The 18,919-nt window shown below is 38.6% G+C and overlaps 1 long non-coding RNA gene across 3 annotated transcripts in view; it reads right to left on the reverse strand.

Moving 5' to 3' along the window:
- Positions 1-18,919, reverse strand: part of LOC120369485 — a 139,842-nt gene that overhangs the window by 41,851 nt on the left and 79,072 nt on the right. For all 3 annotated transcript variants that reach the window (XR_005583180.1, XR_005583181.1, XR_005583179.1), the window contains exon 3: positions 3,257-3,320. This is a non-coding gene — a long non-coding RNA (uncharacterized LOC120369485). The remainder of the gene's footprint in view (positions 1-3,256; positions 3,321-18,919) is intronic.

The following is an 18,919-nucleotide window of genomic DNA, read 5'->3' on the forward strand; positions in this document are numbered from 1 at the left end:
CCACAACCTGGAAGTCTTCAAGAGAGCAAGTAGCTTTTGGAGTGAGATAATCCTTATTAATATAGAGAGAGTAAGTGTCATCATCCACTAACCTATCATATAAGGGTACCCAGAAATTTCTTAAGGCATGGAAATAAGATTTGGGTATAATAGGTTGGGCCTGAATTACACAGTGTCAGGATCCTATAAAATACCTTGTAAGGAAGAGTCTGGAGCACTCTTTTAGTCTTTACCTCTTTCTTTTTCTTTGTTCTCCTGTATTTTATAGATTATCTTCTATCAGGCTTGTGTAGTATAGTGTAACTACTCAACATTCCTAACTATTGGGGAAGCCAGTACCATCATGTTATCGGGCATGCCAGGAAGAAGTTCTTCACCTCCTATTACCAGGTCCTCAAGAAAAGGTGTGAGTATGTTAGGTTAAGGTACTTATAATATAAATGTTACCATCATGAGTTCTGGAATTCTTCTTACTGTTTTGCAGTTATAAGTTTCATAGCATTTATTATTCTTTTGTTAGTCTCAAAGTTTTTATCAATTTGGTATTGTCCTCAGTGTAAGTGTTTTTGCCAAGCACCCGAGAGTCTTCTCCCGATATAGAACTCTCTGAGTTCTTGGATCCTGTAGTCTGAATTGGACAAGAACCTATAAATCTTCTGGTCGGATGTGATCAGTGGCAAGCCATAACAACTAACTCATAAAATTCAGGTCAACACATATCACTGTATTGTGCTGTATTACACACCTTTTGCCTTTAGGCTGTAAGCAGTGTGGGTCAGGACCCTGTTTTGTTTGGTACACATGTTGTACAGTGCCATTTACATCTAGGGTGACCAGATGTCCTGATTTTATAGGGACAGTCCTGATATTTGGGGCTTTTCCTTACATAGGTGCCTATTATCCCCATCTTCTGTCCCGATTTTTCACATTTGCTATTTGGTCACCCTATTTACATCAATGCACTGCATATGACAGATGATAAACAATATCAAGCTCTTATCACCACTATTTAGAGTTTATAATCTATATCATTCAGAATATTACGTAGTTTGACTCAGCATCTCATCCCCAAGCAGAAATACTCTGTCTCAGTTAAGGCTAATGAAGACTGACAGAGTTCCTCACTCACTTCTGTTAAAAACTCTTCAAAGAAAATTCTAAGTAAACATTACCTGCCTGCCTAAGACTCCATTTTACCCAAAACATGAATAAAATATACACACATTGTATACAGAGCCAAAGTTAAGGTCACCCAAAGAATTTTAATTCGGTCACCACTGAGCCACCTTGGGAAAACCAGAGACCCTAGAAGAGCCTTATCCATCCATTCAAAATTCATCCCATCAGTGGCTGTAAGAATAGAGCAGCTTTCTTTATGGCTATACGTGATCAACGGAAAATTCCTAATTAGACTTAAAGCATACTGAGAGGCATCATTTCCCACTGTTGACATAGATTCAATGGCCTGACACTTATATAAGTGCCATTAGACACACAGCTATTGCAACTATTTACATAAAAGACTTCTGGGTAAAATCATGAAATTACAGCACTTAGAGGGAACAAAAAAGTGGTGACAGAGATCATGCTTAATACTGAGACATGCATGTATGAAACCACTGCAAGAGATTTCTCTGTGGATCACATGTTCAATAGCTCACCTGCAAATTCCACAAACAGAAGGTTTTCTCTGCATTTAAGATTAGAAAGGATGAGGGAAGGCTGACATTGAACAGGGCCAGATGTATTAGTGGTTTTTTCTATGTGTATGAATAAATATGAATAGCTTTGATTTTTGGTGCAGCAGCAACAGTCCAAATACCCAGTATACTTCTTTGTCTTCACTTTGTCTAATAACAATACATACTATATATTAGCTTACTTTAAAAATAAAAGAAACCAAACACTTTCCCCCCAGGCAAGTATGGAATGGGGTGGGGGGAGAAATCACATTTGTTGAACATTACTTTTTAAATGCCCTAATTCTGGAAGATGCTTAGATAACTCAGAGAGGGGTGCTGTGTAGCAACCTAAATAGAATAAGAGCTTAAGATGGAATAGCCTAGCTGATGCTAGTGTAGACATTCCAGGACTATGGCAGATCAGAGGCCAGTACATTGGACACAAAAGAAAGAAACTGAGACAAGACAACTTCATGAACAGAGTGTGTAAGCATTACACATCCTTTCTGTTGTGTGCAGTCAAAGACAAGTAGTGTGTGAGAGGAAAAACAGAAAGCAATGGCTTTTTAGAGTTCTCTGGGATGGAGATTATTTCAAGACCCTTGTCACATCAACACATATATTTCCAGAATTATAAAAATATTTATACTGAAATATTTTATAATTTTATACATTTTAAAAGATATGTTTAAGTATAGTTGTTTAAAAACAGTTTTGGAAATAATGACCAAGATTTTTAAAAGTGACCTGTGATTTTGGGGTAGCTTTAAAGACTTTAAAGGGGCCTGATTTTTAGTGGACAGGAGTTCCTGATTTTCAGAAAGCACTGAACAGTTTGTGTGCACAACCTGAGCTATCTTTAAACTGATGCCCAAAATCACTACTCACGCTTGAATGTCTTGGAGACACACACACTCACAGTTGGTTTTCCCCTCCCAGGCACTAGTACATTTGAGGATGAAGAATAATTATATTTGGATTAGAAATGGAAGAACAAAAATGCTTGAGGTGGCAATATTTTTTGGCAGTTTCCCAGTATTGATAAGCAACAAGTGAGCAAATTTATGCATGTTTAGGTATGTCTATTCTGCACACTAAGCCCGGCTCCTTCTGTTGACTCCGCTACCGCCGTTCACGCTGGTGGAGTTCCGGAGTCGACGGGAGCGCTTTCGGGGATCGATATATCGTATCTCATCTAGACGCAATATATCGATCCCCGAGAAATCAATCGCTACCCACCGATATGGCGGGTAGTCTAGACATACCCCCAGACTGTCTAGCTAATAATTTTTGCATACCCTAGTCTTCACATCAGTAATGCTTGACATCAGGGCCTTCTTGATTCTTATAAATCAACTTAAAGAACTAATATTTTGTATTATTTATTGAGTTCCACATTTTTGGCTTTCCTCAGCGCTTACTGCTCTATCTATAATGCATGTTGTGTAGCAGTTTATAAACCATAACAGATTAATATTGTTTCCTGGAGCAACTGGTCTTTCAGTAACTGAGTCAACTTTTAGTACAGTGTAAAATATATTGTGAGCATTTGATTTCATTTTGAAACTACCCACCTCATGCAGACAGTAAAGAATTCATTTTGACACAGACTCCATTAGCGACATCTGTACTGGACAGCTGGAGAAGTTAAACAGATAATTACCTCAGCATGCATCATGGTACGTTGTGTTATTAAGATACTGATTAATTGTATTTAAAGTATACTGAATGACATTGAAAACTGCGAAAAATATACTATTCTATACATATCCTTCGTAACTCAGCTACTAATTTTTATCCAGTACTTTAAATTGGATATATCGCACTACTGCCAAAATATTCTGCATTGCTTTAATATTGTTATTTTTTTAGTACAAAATCATTGGAGTTGGGGTATTCATTGACCAAACAACTTACTAAGGTACTCAATTTCTTTCTAATAAAAATGAATGTTATATGAACAGTATATGTTTTTTCCTCTTGCATTGAGAAATTGAGTCATAGATAAAATACTGGATTTTTCACACTGGATTCCGTGCTAGTTGGTACTAACAGAGAAATCTATTTCTTTGACACCTACTAAATAACCTGACCATGAAGATCTGTGTTGTTTCCTTACATATTCGATCGGTAATCTCTGAGAGCATTTAGGTCGGTCCTTGTTATTTCTAGCAGTTCTCTACTTGGTCAACAGGTAGCAAGTGACTTAGTATTAGTGGATGTTAAGCTGGGAAAGGTTTTGTTCTCCTTCCAATATTGTCCAGCTGAAACCCTAACACTAGCACATGCACTGCCTGAACTGTCTGAATGAGAGTCATCTATCCAGCAGGTTGGTTTGTTGATCCATGTGCATAACTTGATGTTGTGTTGACATTAATGTAAATAATAATATCATCCAACATACAACCAAACATTACAGAACATATCTTTGATAATTTCAATACACATTTTAGCAAACCAGAAGAATATGCATGATGATATCTGCTAAATGAATGTAACGTTACACAGATCTGTGTCTTCAATAAGAAATATGGTTTGTTTGTTTTTTACACTTTTCTTTAATTTCCCACACTCCCCTTTACCATTTGATGTTATTAATGTACCGGAAGGAATAGCTCATTATAAATGCAGGGCCCTGGAGACAGTTATGAATTTCAAGCATCTGAAACAAAGTGAATGAGTCCTTCAGAACTCCTCTTCAAATCAGTATTGCCTCATTAATAATTAACTGCACTGTGACCTAAATAAATTATAAGATCATACTTCATTTAAATACTGCTTGTCACACATCAGGCTGGTCCGATGTTCTAAAGAGTTTGAATGTTGAGGCAGAAAGGAGTCATCTTTCAAGTACAATTAGATAATGTGAGCTGTACAATGTTAAATATGAAACATCCTGCACCAGTTAGAAATGGTTTTGCCTTCAATATCAATCATTAATGCCAATGTCATTAGGCGGATGGTAAAATTTGTGGGTGTTTGACAGGAAAATGAAAACCAACTGCTCATCAGTAAACACCCTTTCTGTTTATTAGAAGATATTTAGTGCTTCAGTAATAAAGATAATTGCTGTGCTTCCCTTACTCTGTTACCAAGAAGTGATATTCCTTTGCCAATAGTTCAATGAAGTCAATTAGAATAAATGGCACCACCAGCCACTGCAATGTGTAACGAGTGATAGAAAGACTGTGTGACTAACGAGTGCATCAGCAGAGAGAAAGGATATCTACAGTGAAATCTGCTGAAATTGTGTTTGAAAAGTACATTTTGTGTCAGATGTAGTCATGGATTTGAATAAATTTAAAAGTTTACCCTTTTGAGTATCTTCTGCTTTCAATAAACAGAGCAGAAGTCTCAATAAGATATGTCTTTAACTAGAGCTTGCAGCATTTTCACCACCTGCAAATGCTTATATATTTCCTCTGTTTTGACTAAAGTGAGAAATTAGTAGCATTGAATATCTGACCCCCCAAAAAAGCAGATGCATCGGGCTCAGATGTATCAATTCATAATGATTCTTTATATTTTTATATTTTAATGAATTGATGGCAGTGTCATCCATCTACTTTTAAATGACAAGTATTTCATTATAATTGCAATATTTTTGTACGTGTACAAAAGCAGCGCATGTGTGACAGTCACAAAATTTGATATTGATGTAGTAAGCCCAAACCAAAAACTTCTGAATTTTAAAAACAAATCCGTTAATTGCTCCTCACCCTACCCATTATTTTTCCATGGTGATGCACCTTTGCATTTTTAAAGTCTGGCCAAAACTGAAAAGAGAGAGGTCCTGAAATATCACAAGAGAGATGGTTTTCCCTTCCAGAGCAAAAGCAGGAAATAATAGAAAATTGTGAGAAGCAGCCTGTTCTCATGAGATTTCCAAATCAAGACAGAATTTGAATAAGCATCTGAACTTTTTGGGTGCTTATGTGACGCACATACCTTTGAATCAGAGGTGGTTGAAATACTCACTGCAAAACATTTTTCAGTGAAATGTGCTTGTTTTCAAGTTCTTGACATTTCCACAAAACTGCCACAATCTTGTGATCATTATTATTACTAATTATTTTGCTAGAAATGAAAGGTGGGGTGGTTGCAAATTATTGACAAGGAGGAGGAAGAAATTATAGTAGTTGATCTAGTGAATGGTGACTTATCCTTTCTAATGACTACACCAAGTGGTCCTGAGTTCTATGGACATCTCCACCAGTCAGTAATTTTTACTAACTCTTTTCAGTTATCATACAGTGGTCACACTTTAAAACTATTTTCTTTTGGAATATTCTACCTATTTGAGAATGACACTCCACGCTTTAAATGGGGAATTCTGCTGCTATCAGTAATCTCTCTCAAGCTGGTAGAAATATTTGAAGTGTGGTTAGTATTGCAGTCAAAGTCTGGTAATGTCCCTTCCTTAACTTAAAAGGTAAGAATGGGATAGAAAAGTAACTTTTAAGTGATTTAAAAATAAATCCAGCAGCTGACAAGAGTTGAGGCCAGTTGATATTTGAGAGTGCATGAGTGAGTCTCTTCTCCTATGTATATTTCTCTGGAGCTGCTGCTTCTCAAAAGGTGTGTGTGGGAGAACGTATACTACCAGGGTGTTTAGGTTACTACTGTAAGTGGTAGCAGGAGTGTTAAATCACTCTCCAAGTCCTCGATCATGCACCATTAAAAAGTCAGTGGGAGCTGTACCATTGACTTCAGTGAGCACAAGATCAAGCACTATGTAGGCATGTCTGCTTTTGTCACTGTTCGCTGCCATCTCTTCCTTCCCCATTTTCTATATGGTGGGTGGGGAAACTCCCTGGTGCCACTGCTAGAAGGACTTTACTACAGTATATGAGCTCAGAGTAAGAATGCAATATTAAATTCCTTTAAAGAAGCATGGTAACAGAGTTTAAAAAGACAGCTTCAGAGGATATCTACTAGTTACAACACCTGCTCTCTTGTAAAAAGGCCAGTTGGTTTAATAAACTGCAGAATCAACGTATTGATAACATAACTTTCATCTTGGCCATCAACCTTAAAGTCCAACAGCATACATAACCATTAACATCATCACTAGCGTCCTCCTGCAATTTTCCAACTTTTGCTCTCACCATTTCCGAGTGATCATCCTTAGCTTGGGTATTGAAAATTCTGCAAATCTGGTAGGAGAGACAGACGGAGCTTCAAATCCATAACACAACTGTGCTGAAATAGTTTTGTAATCTGAAGGTGACAACTGATGATAAAGATGTATTGTATTACTTTTGCGCATGTGGCTAGTTCCAGTGGACAGTTCATACCTGTGGCACCCAATGTAACAAGCAAATGTTTTTGCTATCAGTTACAGAAATAGAACTGAAGGTATCCAGACTGCCAATCCCAGGCTGAATCCATGTGATGTGATCCCCAGCAAGCCTCAAATCGTGTGTCTCAGTTTTGAAACAGATAAAATGGGAGTAAATACATTTACTGTAGATAAAAACGGGCAAATATATAGCATTTGTGATAATGACTCCACATATAAGTAATCATCATTACCAGAGCAAAGCAAATTCCTCAGAATGTTACCACAAGTATTTGCTCAAATGAATACCAGACTTTGACCATGCTTGTGCATTTGCTTCCTATGAATATTCTAGTCAATGAGTTTCTTGGCAGAGATATTTGCAGAGAATTTTAGTCAAATATTAGAGACTATCCAGAAAAGGAATTTTGAACTAAAGCATGACTATTTGCACTGCAAACCTGACTCTAAGAGTGGTATTACACCGATGCGGTTGAAAGACAAAAACTGGGGCCTATATACTCAGTCAAAACTAAGCAACGTTTCCAATATTGTTACTCCCAAGGAGCTGTTTGTGAATGGGCCATAAGACAAAATAAATTGGCAAAAGTATTCAGCAAATAATTTCAGTTAGCGAAGTAATTTGAGAAAATCCCTACAACAGAAAGAGGTATATTTCATTGAATAAATTATTCACTGTGAATTATTGGCTAAGCTGTAACTGTTAACCCCATTTTATAGACAAGGAAACTGATACAGACGTGTTAATTAAGGTAACTAACTGAAGCACAGTGGCGTCTAGTGGATAGTAGATGAAATTCAAAAAAATCAGAAAAAAAAATCATCTTGATCCCATTAGGGAGTCTGACCTATAGTCTCAGAATTGCTAAAAATAAAGACATGCATCCTGATATTTTTGATGTACACTGGGTGCACTTAAAAAGTTCATATCAGATTTAGAGATATTCTTAACTGCATTGCCCATTTTAATTATAGGAACTATAGACAATCAGTGATACCACTATAATCAAAATGAAGTTTTTAAATATGCCCACCAGTCAGTAATTTTTATCATTTTTGTGTTGTTTGTTTCCTTTATATACGAGTATTTTGTTGCGATAGAAAATAAGAATTTGTCCCCAGACCTGTCTATATTATTTCTGCTTTTAAGTACACTGTTTTTAAAGCAGAAAAAAAAGTTTTTCCAGATAAAGTGTTTTTTAAAAAAAACACCCAGACACTTATATGCTCACCAATCATCAATCTGAAAACAGTAGCTAGAGTAGCAATGCATTTCCTGTATAACAACTTATAGTAGGAAGAACAGTTCTCTTATGATTTACAGGCTATAAAGGTATTATAAATAAATCTGGTCCGACGGACCATTAGAATGACAAAACATGTCTGAGGAGTCACATTTTTTTTTCCAGATGGTTATGATCAGACAGGTATTGTACTTCTTTCTGTATAGGGAGTGTTCATTTGCATATTTCTCAAGTTTTACATAAAAATGCACTGTTTGATGTACCTAACTTACATCATTTTGCAAAAGCTAGAATATCCCTAACTGGCACTCTCATACCTCCCTGACTGATGTAGTTATTACACATTTGGCAATGAATTGCTATTTTATCCTCCTCTAAAGTACTTGTTCTGCTGACACATTCTAACAATGCATTATTCAAGCGCAGTTCTCCAGGAAATAGTGAATATTAGAAAACCATAAATCTACAGATAAACTAATACTTTGATGAGGGGAGAGGTGTTATGCCTACCAAATAAACAGTACGCAAATGCATTTTATGTAGGCCTTAGTTTTATTTTGTTTGTGTGTTGATTTAATACCTGCTCCAAGTTTTGTATCTGTGAGAGATAATTGAACACACAGGGGTATATTTTCTTCTCAATGGGCATGCTCATCTCCCATTAGTGTTAATGGGAGTTAAAGCCCACACACTCCATAGAATCCTGCAGAAATTGGCCTATGAATGTTTAGTAGTGATGAAGTGAATATATACTTAAGGAAATGAATCAACACCAAGAGAGCCTACCTGAAGGCTTTTTACACATCACAGCATCTGTCTCCAGTAAAATCCTGGTGTTTTTCTTATTTCATCACAAGTTTCTGATTTCCTCAGAAATCTAGTTAAAACAAAACTATAAATCTTTCATTTTCAAGCAAGCAGCCCTGGGTATTTAACATATGAGGAGAAGACAGATTGACAGCCTATCTTCAGAGCTGAGGCTTCCTATCTTTGCTATTAGACATGGTGGGGTACGTTATCACTGAACAGCTAGACGCATGAGATAGTATAACCTTTCTTATCAACCGTTTCACAAATGAAAACTCCATTTGATGAGGTATTTTGCAGTTTAAGTTTTTTCTCCCTCTTTCATATGGTCCTCTCTGAACTTCTAAAATGCTGAAATGTACAAATGCTTAATCTCAGACTGAAAAAAAAACATACTAAGTTCTATTCTATACTTAAAACTTAGATTGACATAGTTGCAGTGAAAAATTCACACTCCTGAGCACCACAGCTATGCTAACCTAACCCCTAGTGTACACGCTGCTAGGTCGATGTATAAATTCTTGGTTCAAACTAGCTTCTGTCACTCAGGGAGCTGGAGATCCTACAGCAATAAAAAAACCTCCTTCTGCCACTACAGGCTGCCTCTATACCAGGGGTCTCAAATACGCGGCCCATGGTGCCGACTCCCACCTCTGCCCCTCACCCCCCCATTGCCACCCCCAAGCGTGCCATGGCCCCGCTCCTCCGCCTACCTCCCAGCACTTCCTGCTGCCAAACAGCTGTTTGGCGGTGCTTAGGACTTTCCAAGAGGGAGGGGGGAGGAGGAGCGGGGATGCGGTGTACTCAGGGGAGGAGGCAGGGAAGAGGTGGGGTCGGGGCAGCGATTTGGGGAAGAGGTTGTAATAGGGGCAGGGAGGAGGCAGAGTTGGGGCAGAGACTTTGGGGAAGGGGTTAAAATGGGGGCAAGGAAGGGGTGGGAAAAGGCAGGGCAGGGATGGGACATGTACTGAAGTGTCACTAGATACCACTTGTGGCTATGGTAACACCCCTCTTTTCATTAGGTGCCAGCAATGTGCTTGGTAAGACCTCAGACATCTTACAGTCTAACAGAGATACACAGGAGCCAGGACGCACAGGAAGACCCAGAGCGGGGATTAACTTGAAGCAGTCTGGGAGAGGGGGTTGTTTATTTGGGTATCTGTGGCGTGATTTTAATCATACCTGTCATTCCCCTTGGCTTCAGGGCTTTGTTGCAATGCATGTGCTATCAGAACCTGTTCTGAAAGGTGCTAAGTACCCTGAGATCCCACTGATCTCAGTGGGAGGAGAAGGCACCTCAACTCCACACAAAGGAAGTTCTAACAGAGGGATGACCCAAGTGGTGGGGGAGGGGTGTTCAAAACCTACGTCCCAGCCCCTTGCTGTTCTGGGCTATGACCTGAAGCTGAAACGTGCTGCCAGCTGCCTTCTGTGCGGTTCAGCTCATGCTCATAGCCAATGGCATTTAGCCCATCAGACCCCATGACAGCTCCCTCTGCTTCCGCAAGGGTAATGGCAATGTTTGGAAGTACATATATATATGTGAACAGTTTTTCTCTTCCATGAAGATTAACAACTCTCTGTTAAGGTCAAGGCTCACTGATGAACATTTGCAAGGAACACTAAGATTGGTTTCATCTCAGGACATCAAACCTAATATTGATGCTCTGGTTGATGCAAAACACTGCCAGCTAAGTGGCCAAAAATGAAATGACAGTCAAAATTAGCACTGACTTTTCGCATTACAGTTTTTAAAAGAGTTAATACATTGACTTTTAATAGCATACTATATTACTCTTCTTTTTTTTTTCTTTCATTTTTGACTATACTTCTGTATCATTGTATGAAAAGGTTTCAGTGATGCGGCCCTCGGGCCAATGTACTAGTCCTCATGTGGTCCTCGTGGTGATTTGAGTTTGAGATCCCTGCTCTATACTATGGGGTTATGCCAGCATAGCTATGGCACCGTGGCTATGCCACTACAATCCCCATAGTGAAGACATGGCCTGGAAAACAAAAAATAAATGCAACTCTACAGAGGTGGGAACAGTGTTAGTAAAAGTTATAAGTCAGAGATCGGGATTCTGTGACTTAAAAACACTGTGGAACATTGATTTGAAAATTTTTATCAGTGACCTGAGAGAAAACAAAATAATCACTGATAAAGTTTACAGATGATACAATGATTGGGGGAGTGGTAAATAATGAAGTGGCGACAGGCAGAGTGGTCTGGATTGCTTGGTAAGCTTGGTGTGTGTTTTAATATAGTCAAATTTAAAATTGTACATCTAGTAACAATGAATGCAAACCAAACATCCAGGATAGAGTCCCCCCATCCTGTAAGGCAGTGACTTTGAAAAAATATGAGCTCCTAGTGACACGCTTGTGGTCAAAAGTCCTAATTCAATCCCTGAATGTATAAACAGAAGAATATTAAGAAGGAGTATGAAGGTTATCATACCTCTGTATTTGGCACTGATGTGATTGCTACTGGTATAGTGTGTCCAGTTCTGGTGTCTACAATTCAAGAAGCATGTTGATAAATCAGAGAAAAGCCACAAGAATGAAAGGATTAGAAAACATGACTTATAGGGAGCTACTCAAGGACCTCAATCTATTCATCTTCACAAACAGAAGGTAAAGGGGTGACTTGATCACAGTCTATAAGTATCTACTTGGGAAAGAGAAATTTCATAATAGAGGGCACTTCAATCTAGTAGACAAAGGTATAAAATGAGAGAATGGCTGGAAATAGAAGCTAGACAAGTTCAGACTAGAAATAAAGCTCATTTTTTTTCTTTTAACAGCGAGGAACAGCTTCCCAAGGGCTATAATGGATTTTACATCACGATTGAATGTTTTTCTAAAAAAGATGCACTAATTCAGACAGAAATTAATTTAGCAAAGTACTATTGCCTGGAAAGTCTATGACCTGTGTTATACAGGAGGTCAGACTAGATGGCCTCTTGGCCTTATAATCTATGACTCTAAGTACTCCAATGGTTTGGCTTATTAGGTCCAGTATATTTAACAGCTGTGAAAAATTCTACCTGCTCCATTCATCTGGACTAGGCAAATTATTTATTTTGATGGTGAATAAAACACACTTTGTTTTCCATAATCATCATATCAAAAAGTTTGGGTAAAAAAAAAATTGTCTGAATTGGTAAATTGACACAGTTGTTTTGCAAATGCAATTCAACTGTAGTTACCCTCCTCTCTTCTAAGATCATTCCACCTATCTTCTTCTAGCATTTTATATTTCTTCTTCTATATTTGTGGGGAAAAGAGAGGAAACAATCATAGCCAGCTGGTTTCAAAATGTTTAGAAGTTTGGAAGACCAGTAGTAATCCTGGCTACTAGTAGGCAGAGGCCATCTGACATATGATAAATACAATTCCTCACATGGATACCACAATTTATGTGACATACACACATACACCCCAACAGTACAAACTGTGTTATTCATTATAAAGAAAAAAAATTATATAAGTGCACTACAGTATTACATTCCAAAACTAGGTAAATGAGGATTAATGAAGTTGAGTCAATATCATGACAATTTTTTTCTTTTTTCTATTTAAACTATTTTATTTTTGTTTGCCTGCATAAAACTGATCTCCTTCCCTTTTTAACCTAGAATTATTATAATGTATTATTCTTACTGAATAAATTATCCATCTGTGCCTTAGAAAATTCTTTCAGGTTTTAGTGCTTAATAATCTATTATATCAATGTGTTCCAAAGATGTTGAGTAAGCTTACTTTGCCCTCATTGTGTTTGCTAAAGAGATGATTTTTATCATGATGGCCATGGATTTTGTGGGGGGAAAAACTGGTAAATATGCTTGCTAAAAGGGCTTAAGCAAAACTAGTGGAGAGTTGTAGGGGTCAAGAAAGAATTCCCATATTCATATATTTCACTGCAAATAATCAGGTATGTCACTTTCCTCTGACCTGTCAGGTGGTAGCCATCACAGCAGGCTGAATACTTGCATCAGTGATCAACAAGTTGGGTCATAGATACAGAACTGATACAGGATATTTGGGTCAATGATGTAATATAGCAAATTAAATTCTGTTCTTGATAAACGTCTAAGGTATAATATTTCCCTGCATACCTGAAGTACCATACTCTAAGCATACTGCAGAAAATCCTGCTTAGGGATACTCTTTCTGTAGGAACGGCAACCTCACAGTTATGGTTCTGCATCCACTCCCAGATGAGAAAAGAGGATGAAACTACAATGTTCAATAAAAATAAAAACAGGACTGTTGTTACACTATGTTGTGTTTTGAGCATGATTAATGAAACTGACTGGGTTAATATGCCTTGCAATGAATAGCTTTCATGCAACCTCATCCTTTATTATGCTTGCTGGCGGCATGGCTATTAATAGTGCCTGAACCTACACTTGTACTTTCAAACATTTCAGACACAACTAATAGAAGATTTCAAATTTAAAAGGATAATCTCTCTTCAGAAAGAGAGAAGTAAGCATAGTGAATAATTTAAAGGCTTTGGGGATGTAAAGATTTATTATATTTCCCAACAAGCAATAAGCTGGAGGCTTGATTAATGCTTGAGAAATAGAAGATAGGGAATGATTCCAGGATTCTTGAAGACATGATCTTTTTTACAACTTATTTTATACCCTTATTCATTTGAAAGTGTTTCCATTGTAAGCAAATACTTCAATCTTGATTTTTTTAAATTAAAAAATATATTGATCGTAACTCACTTTCAATAAACTCATTTGAATTAACTTCCAAATTCAGGATCAGAACAAGAAGTGCTAAATAGCACTATTATGTAGTACAAAGTCCCATATTTTAAGATTTCTGAACACAGATAGTAATGTGGAAGCTTTCTACCCTTAACTCCCTCAATTTCAGGAAATCAAAACAATGGAGGTTTCTCTTAGAAAACATTGCACTCAAGTACAGGAACATTAGACCAAAATTTCCTCTGGATGAATGCACGTAGCTATAATAGGAGCGATGTGGACGGATCCAAGGGCAGAATGCTCCCTAAAAATACAAACATATGAAACATACCAAGACAACTTCCCCTAAAATACATTTATCCATAAAATGATCTCTGTAGTTATATGGTGAATTATGCTACTCAGTCTGGAAGCAAAATTTAAAATGAGTACAAACAGAGTAACAATCTCTACCCTTAATCCATTCCTAGGCCAAAGGGAGCTATGAGAACTGGAAATTGTACAAACCTAACAATCTTACACTCTCCACATCATTATCTATTTGTTTGCCTTCAATACTACAATATATTTTTAAACATGAACAGCTTTCTGAGCTGAAAAGATTTGTTTCCATTAGCAATTTACTGTTCACATCTTGTTTCATTTTTCACTAATATGTGCTTGTCAGAGTATATTGCCAAACACGAATAATAGCTTATAAGTTTGCAAAATGCAATTGAATTTCCTGTACTACTTCCATGTTAACACTATTGGATAATTCTACAACAATATTGCTTTCTGCCAGTTACAACTCAGTTTCTACATAGCACGCACGATGTGCTCGTAGAGAAGTTCCCACATACATTAAGATACACGTCTCATACTTTTGTACTGAAGATGGGTTTATGCTCTCAATCAGCCCAGCTTATCCACAGGCTGGTACTCAAATCAGCTTCTTGGCTAGCTTCCTTCCAGAGTAAGGAAGAAAATACATCAGCTTAATGTTGCAGAATAAAAATATGCATGTTTTCACTTTGTACATGCAGACCTTCCTAAAGACATGCTAACACCTCAGGGGAAATGCTAAAAAAAATGTTCTATTAAGAGATAATTTTACATCACTTTTTTGAAAGTACTCTCTCGAGCAGGGTCGCCCAGAGGATTCAGGGGACCTGGGGTCTTTGGTCACGGGGGGCCTCCACTTTGGCAGTAATTCGGTGGCGGGGGGTCCTTCCGCCACAGGACCCGTCACTGAAGTGCCCCAAAGACCCGTGGCGGGGGTCCTCCGCCGCCGAATTACCGCCGAAGACCCAGAGAGGAAGAAGCTCTGGGGGCCTGGGCCTCGCGAGAGTTTTCTGGGGCCCCCAGAGCAAGTGAAGGACCCCACTCCAGGGGCCCTGAAAAACTCTTGTGGGGGCCCCTGCAGGGCCCAGGGCCTGGGGCAAATTGCCCCCCCTCCTTTGGGCAGCCCTGATCTCTAGAGACAATGTGGGCTAATAAACTGGAATTTAAGCTGAGTTTTATTCCCAGACATACTGCTGACTCTGAGAGACCATAGGGAAGTTGCTTACTTTTCTGTGCCTCAGTTTCACCTGTCTGTAAAATGAGAATAATAATGAACACCCAGATTTGTAAAATTCATTGAACTTTATAGATAAAGAGGGTTTTATAAGAGGTAAGTATTAGTCTATATGAAAGACATTTGCCTGAAAATAGGATCTTTGCATCTTAGATATTCATCCAGATCCACTGCTTATTCTTCTCAATCCTCTATATAGGACATCTTAATTTGCTTCATAGCTACTATCAGTGATGCTAGACAGTTTTTCACTTCCAAGTGAGTATTAAGCAACCTGAGCAGATGTCCCCCTAAAGAATAAACATCTCGTTTTTTCATTATGTGTCCTTAATAATCAGGAAAAAGGGAAGAGAAAGAACAAAAACGTTATTGAAGTAGATTTGCCCTTTTCAATGCTTAGCATGAAGCATCAGTAGCTGTTTAATTTAAACACTGCCTGTTAGATCTCTGAAAGCAAGAGGAAGATTCAGTCACCTAATAACACTTATGTGACTTGATTTAAAATTAGAGTTCAGGCTACCTGGGCAAAAACACTCCTGATGAGCAAACCAACCTTTTGTTAAAAAATAAAAACGTGCCAAATGGGAAAGCAAAGGTTTGTTTGGTTGAAGCCAATAGAAAAATTAGAAATGGCAAAAGTGTTATGGCAGCAAGATATAAACTTGTGAAAAAGAGAAGATCAAAAGACCAATGGTAAAAAATTCATTTTGTATTTGTACTGTTCTTTCCAATAGTTCTCCCTAAAACTCACCTTAATTGGATAATTAAGAACAAGCAAATGGCATTGTCATCTCCTTCAGGTAAATCAACAGTGACAAACACAGCTGTGCATTTTATTTCACATTCACTCTCACCTACAACAGGCATATCTCTGTGCAACAGAAATTGGAGGTTATAGGAATAAAGTTTATTCTCTTCCACAGTTGAGTGCTGGAGAAAGAGTCTGTCTATCTCTCTCTTCCCAGTTCAGTGAGTATAAATACTGACACACTCATGCCATCTGGCTCATTTCTTTCACTTAATTCCAATGAGATTTTTTCATCATGTTACAGACATGACAAATCTTTGTCTTGTAAAAAGGATTGAGAGTGGGTTCCTGATAGAAGTTGGTGAGTACCATGAGATTTTTGTTCCTCTTGTTACCATGCAGGCATTGTTCCTGGAAATGCTGCTGTTGGGAGGGGAGTGGGATTTTCAGATTTTGCTACATATGCACTATATATAGATTCACAGGTGAGTCAAGTAAAAATAACCAAAATATATTTTACCTACCAAATAGACAACACACTAACAGATTTTGTTTGTCCAAACTATGTCCCTTAAAAACTGCCAGGATATCACTTGTTTTCTTAGGACTTGATCCAGACCCAGTGAAGTCAATGGGAGTCTGCCGATCAACTCCAGCAGTTATCTGATGAGGTTCTTAGCTAGACACACACAGTTTTATACAGAGTTCATTCATTCATTGGTGGGGGATTCCAATCCAGCTAGCTGCCTAAACTGTAGAATCCTTTTCAGAACTGTCCCCACAGCTGATCTCACAGAGCCCAACAAGATCCCATCAGATGGTAGTTCTTCCAGGGGTAGTGAGATGCAGGCTTAAGATGAGAGGGAGTCAGGACACCAACATCCACATTTAAGATCTCATCTACCCTCTCCAACACTTGCAGTGGTGTATAGGGTATGTGTAGCTACACACTGCAGCGAAAGGCAGGCTGTGTCCACGCACAATGAGGTATGTAGCTACCTGTGGCAGTGAAAGGTTCCAGCAGCAGAGAGGCAATGGGGAAAGGCTTTGGCAGCTCCACATTGACAGAGCCTTTCACTCCAGCGAGGAAAGGCTCTGTGGGTGGGAAGAGGCAGGTGGGAAACGGTCCGGCAGCAGGGAAGCAGTGGAACACTACACTGCTAAAATAGTACATAGCGAGCCGGGTAGGATATATGGGTTTTATTCACAGACTTGCTGTTGACTCTATGTACCCATAGGTAAATTGCTTACTTTTCTGTGTCTTAGTTTCTCCAGCCTGTAAAATTGTGAATGCTACGGTTCAGGTGTGTAGGCACTTTACTCACCTAAGCTGTGCCTCACTGTTTACACTGCTATTTATACCCAAGCTAGTGGTGGTATGCAGTGTCTGTGCTCTACATGCTGCCATAAACTTACACCTACCTTAAGAAATAAGGTAGAAATATTCTTGAGGCTTTGGCAGGATGGAACACAAACCTCCAAATTAGCCCTCAGGGCTTGGTTTGTGGCCAAGCCCTGTTAGTGTAACCCACACAAATCAAGCCTGATGGATTAATTCCTCAGTCCTGAATAAGCCAAACACGGTACACATAGATTCACTCACATAACTGAGTTGTGATGTGAACTGCACCAGGGATTAGAGAGTCACAAGCCAGCAAATGTCCCAATTTAGGTCTGCATCAGGGTTTGGTTGGCATAAATATCCCTGTCCCTATAGACAACTCCACCAATATGTTCCCATGACGATGCTTGCTTTTAACAGCCCTTTTATTTACTCATCTAGTGAAACAAATGTATTGCTCTCTCTGTTTAACTGTGCTTTTACTCAACCAACGTTAAAAATTTGATTATTTTCTTCAGAGTATCCAAGAATATTTGGCACTAACTCCTGACAGAAAATGGGGTACTTTGCATTGTAGGACTGATGTCAAGAGACAAGCATGGCAGAGAAAGTATAGGGAAATACATTGTTTAGAATTCATCCTTCATAACCATAGAGCAGTTTTCTGCAATTTCAGTTCTAACAGCAGAAATATTGCCTTGACTTCATTTACAAGTGCCAACTGCTGACAAACACCTGAAGAGGATTCCAGTTTGTTCTTAGTCTTGCTCAAAGTGTCCTCCTTCTTTGTTTGTTTGCGCACACATGCACATGCATTAATATTTTGTCCTCAGTTTTGAATGCATCACTGTTTGAGATTCAGAGAGTGCTGCTGACCTTCAGACTTGCTCACTACCCTATCAATTTAAGCTTGTTGCTCTCTTGTACTCCAAATATAGTTCTTTCCTGATTGCTGTTATGAACAGTTTTCTTTCCAATGACATTTCACCTAGTAACTCATAGTGTAACTCTCCTTATGAAATGTACTACTTTGGATGTGGGGCCCTTCCTCAGCTGTCACCATTTTACTAAACTCCCATTCCCATTGAAGTTTAGTGAACTGTAGATCTTTATCAGATTCTTAACTGTCTTTTTTTCCCACCTTTAGAGCTTTAATAATTTTCAGTCAATATTTACGCCTCAGGGAGGCTGTCCCTGTGAAAGATCCTCACCAAATTCTCTTCAGCTCAGTTACAAACTGTGGCCTGGTCTACACTACGCGTTTAAACCGGTTTTAGGAGCGTTAAACCGATTTAACGCCACACCCGTCCACACTAAGAGGCCCTTTATATCGAAATAAACCGGTTTCTGTACTCCTCCCCAACGAGAGGAGTAGCGCGAATATCGGTATTGCCATATCGGATTAGGGTTAGTGTGGCCGCAAATCGACGGTATTGGCCTCCGGGCGGTATCCCACAGTGCACCACTAACCACTCTGGACAGCAATCAGATCAGAACTCGGATGCAGTG

This window comes from Mauremys reevesii, linkage group 7, assembly GCF_016161935.1.
Source record: "Mauremys reevesii isolate NIE-2019 linkage group 7, ASM1616193v1, whole genome shotgun sequence".
Lineage (NCBI taxonomy): Eukaryota > Metazoa > Chordata > Testudines > Geoemydidae > Mauremys > Mauremys reevesii.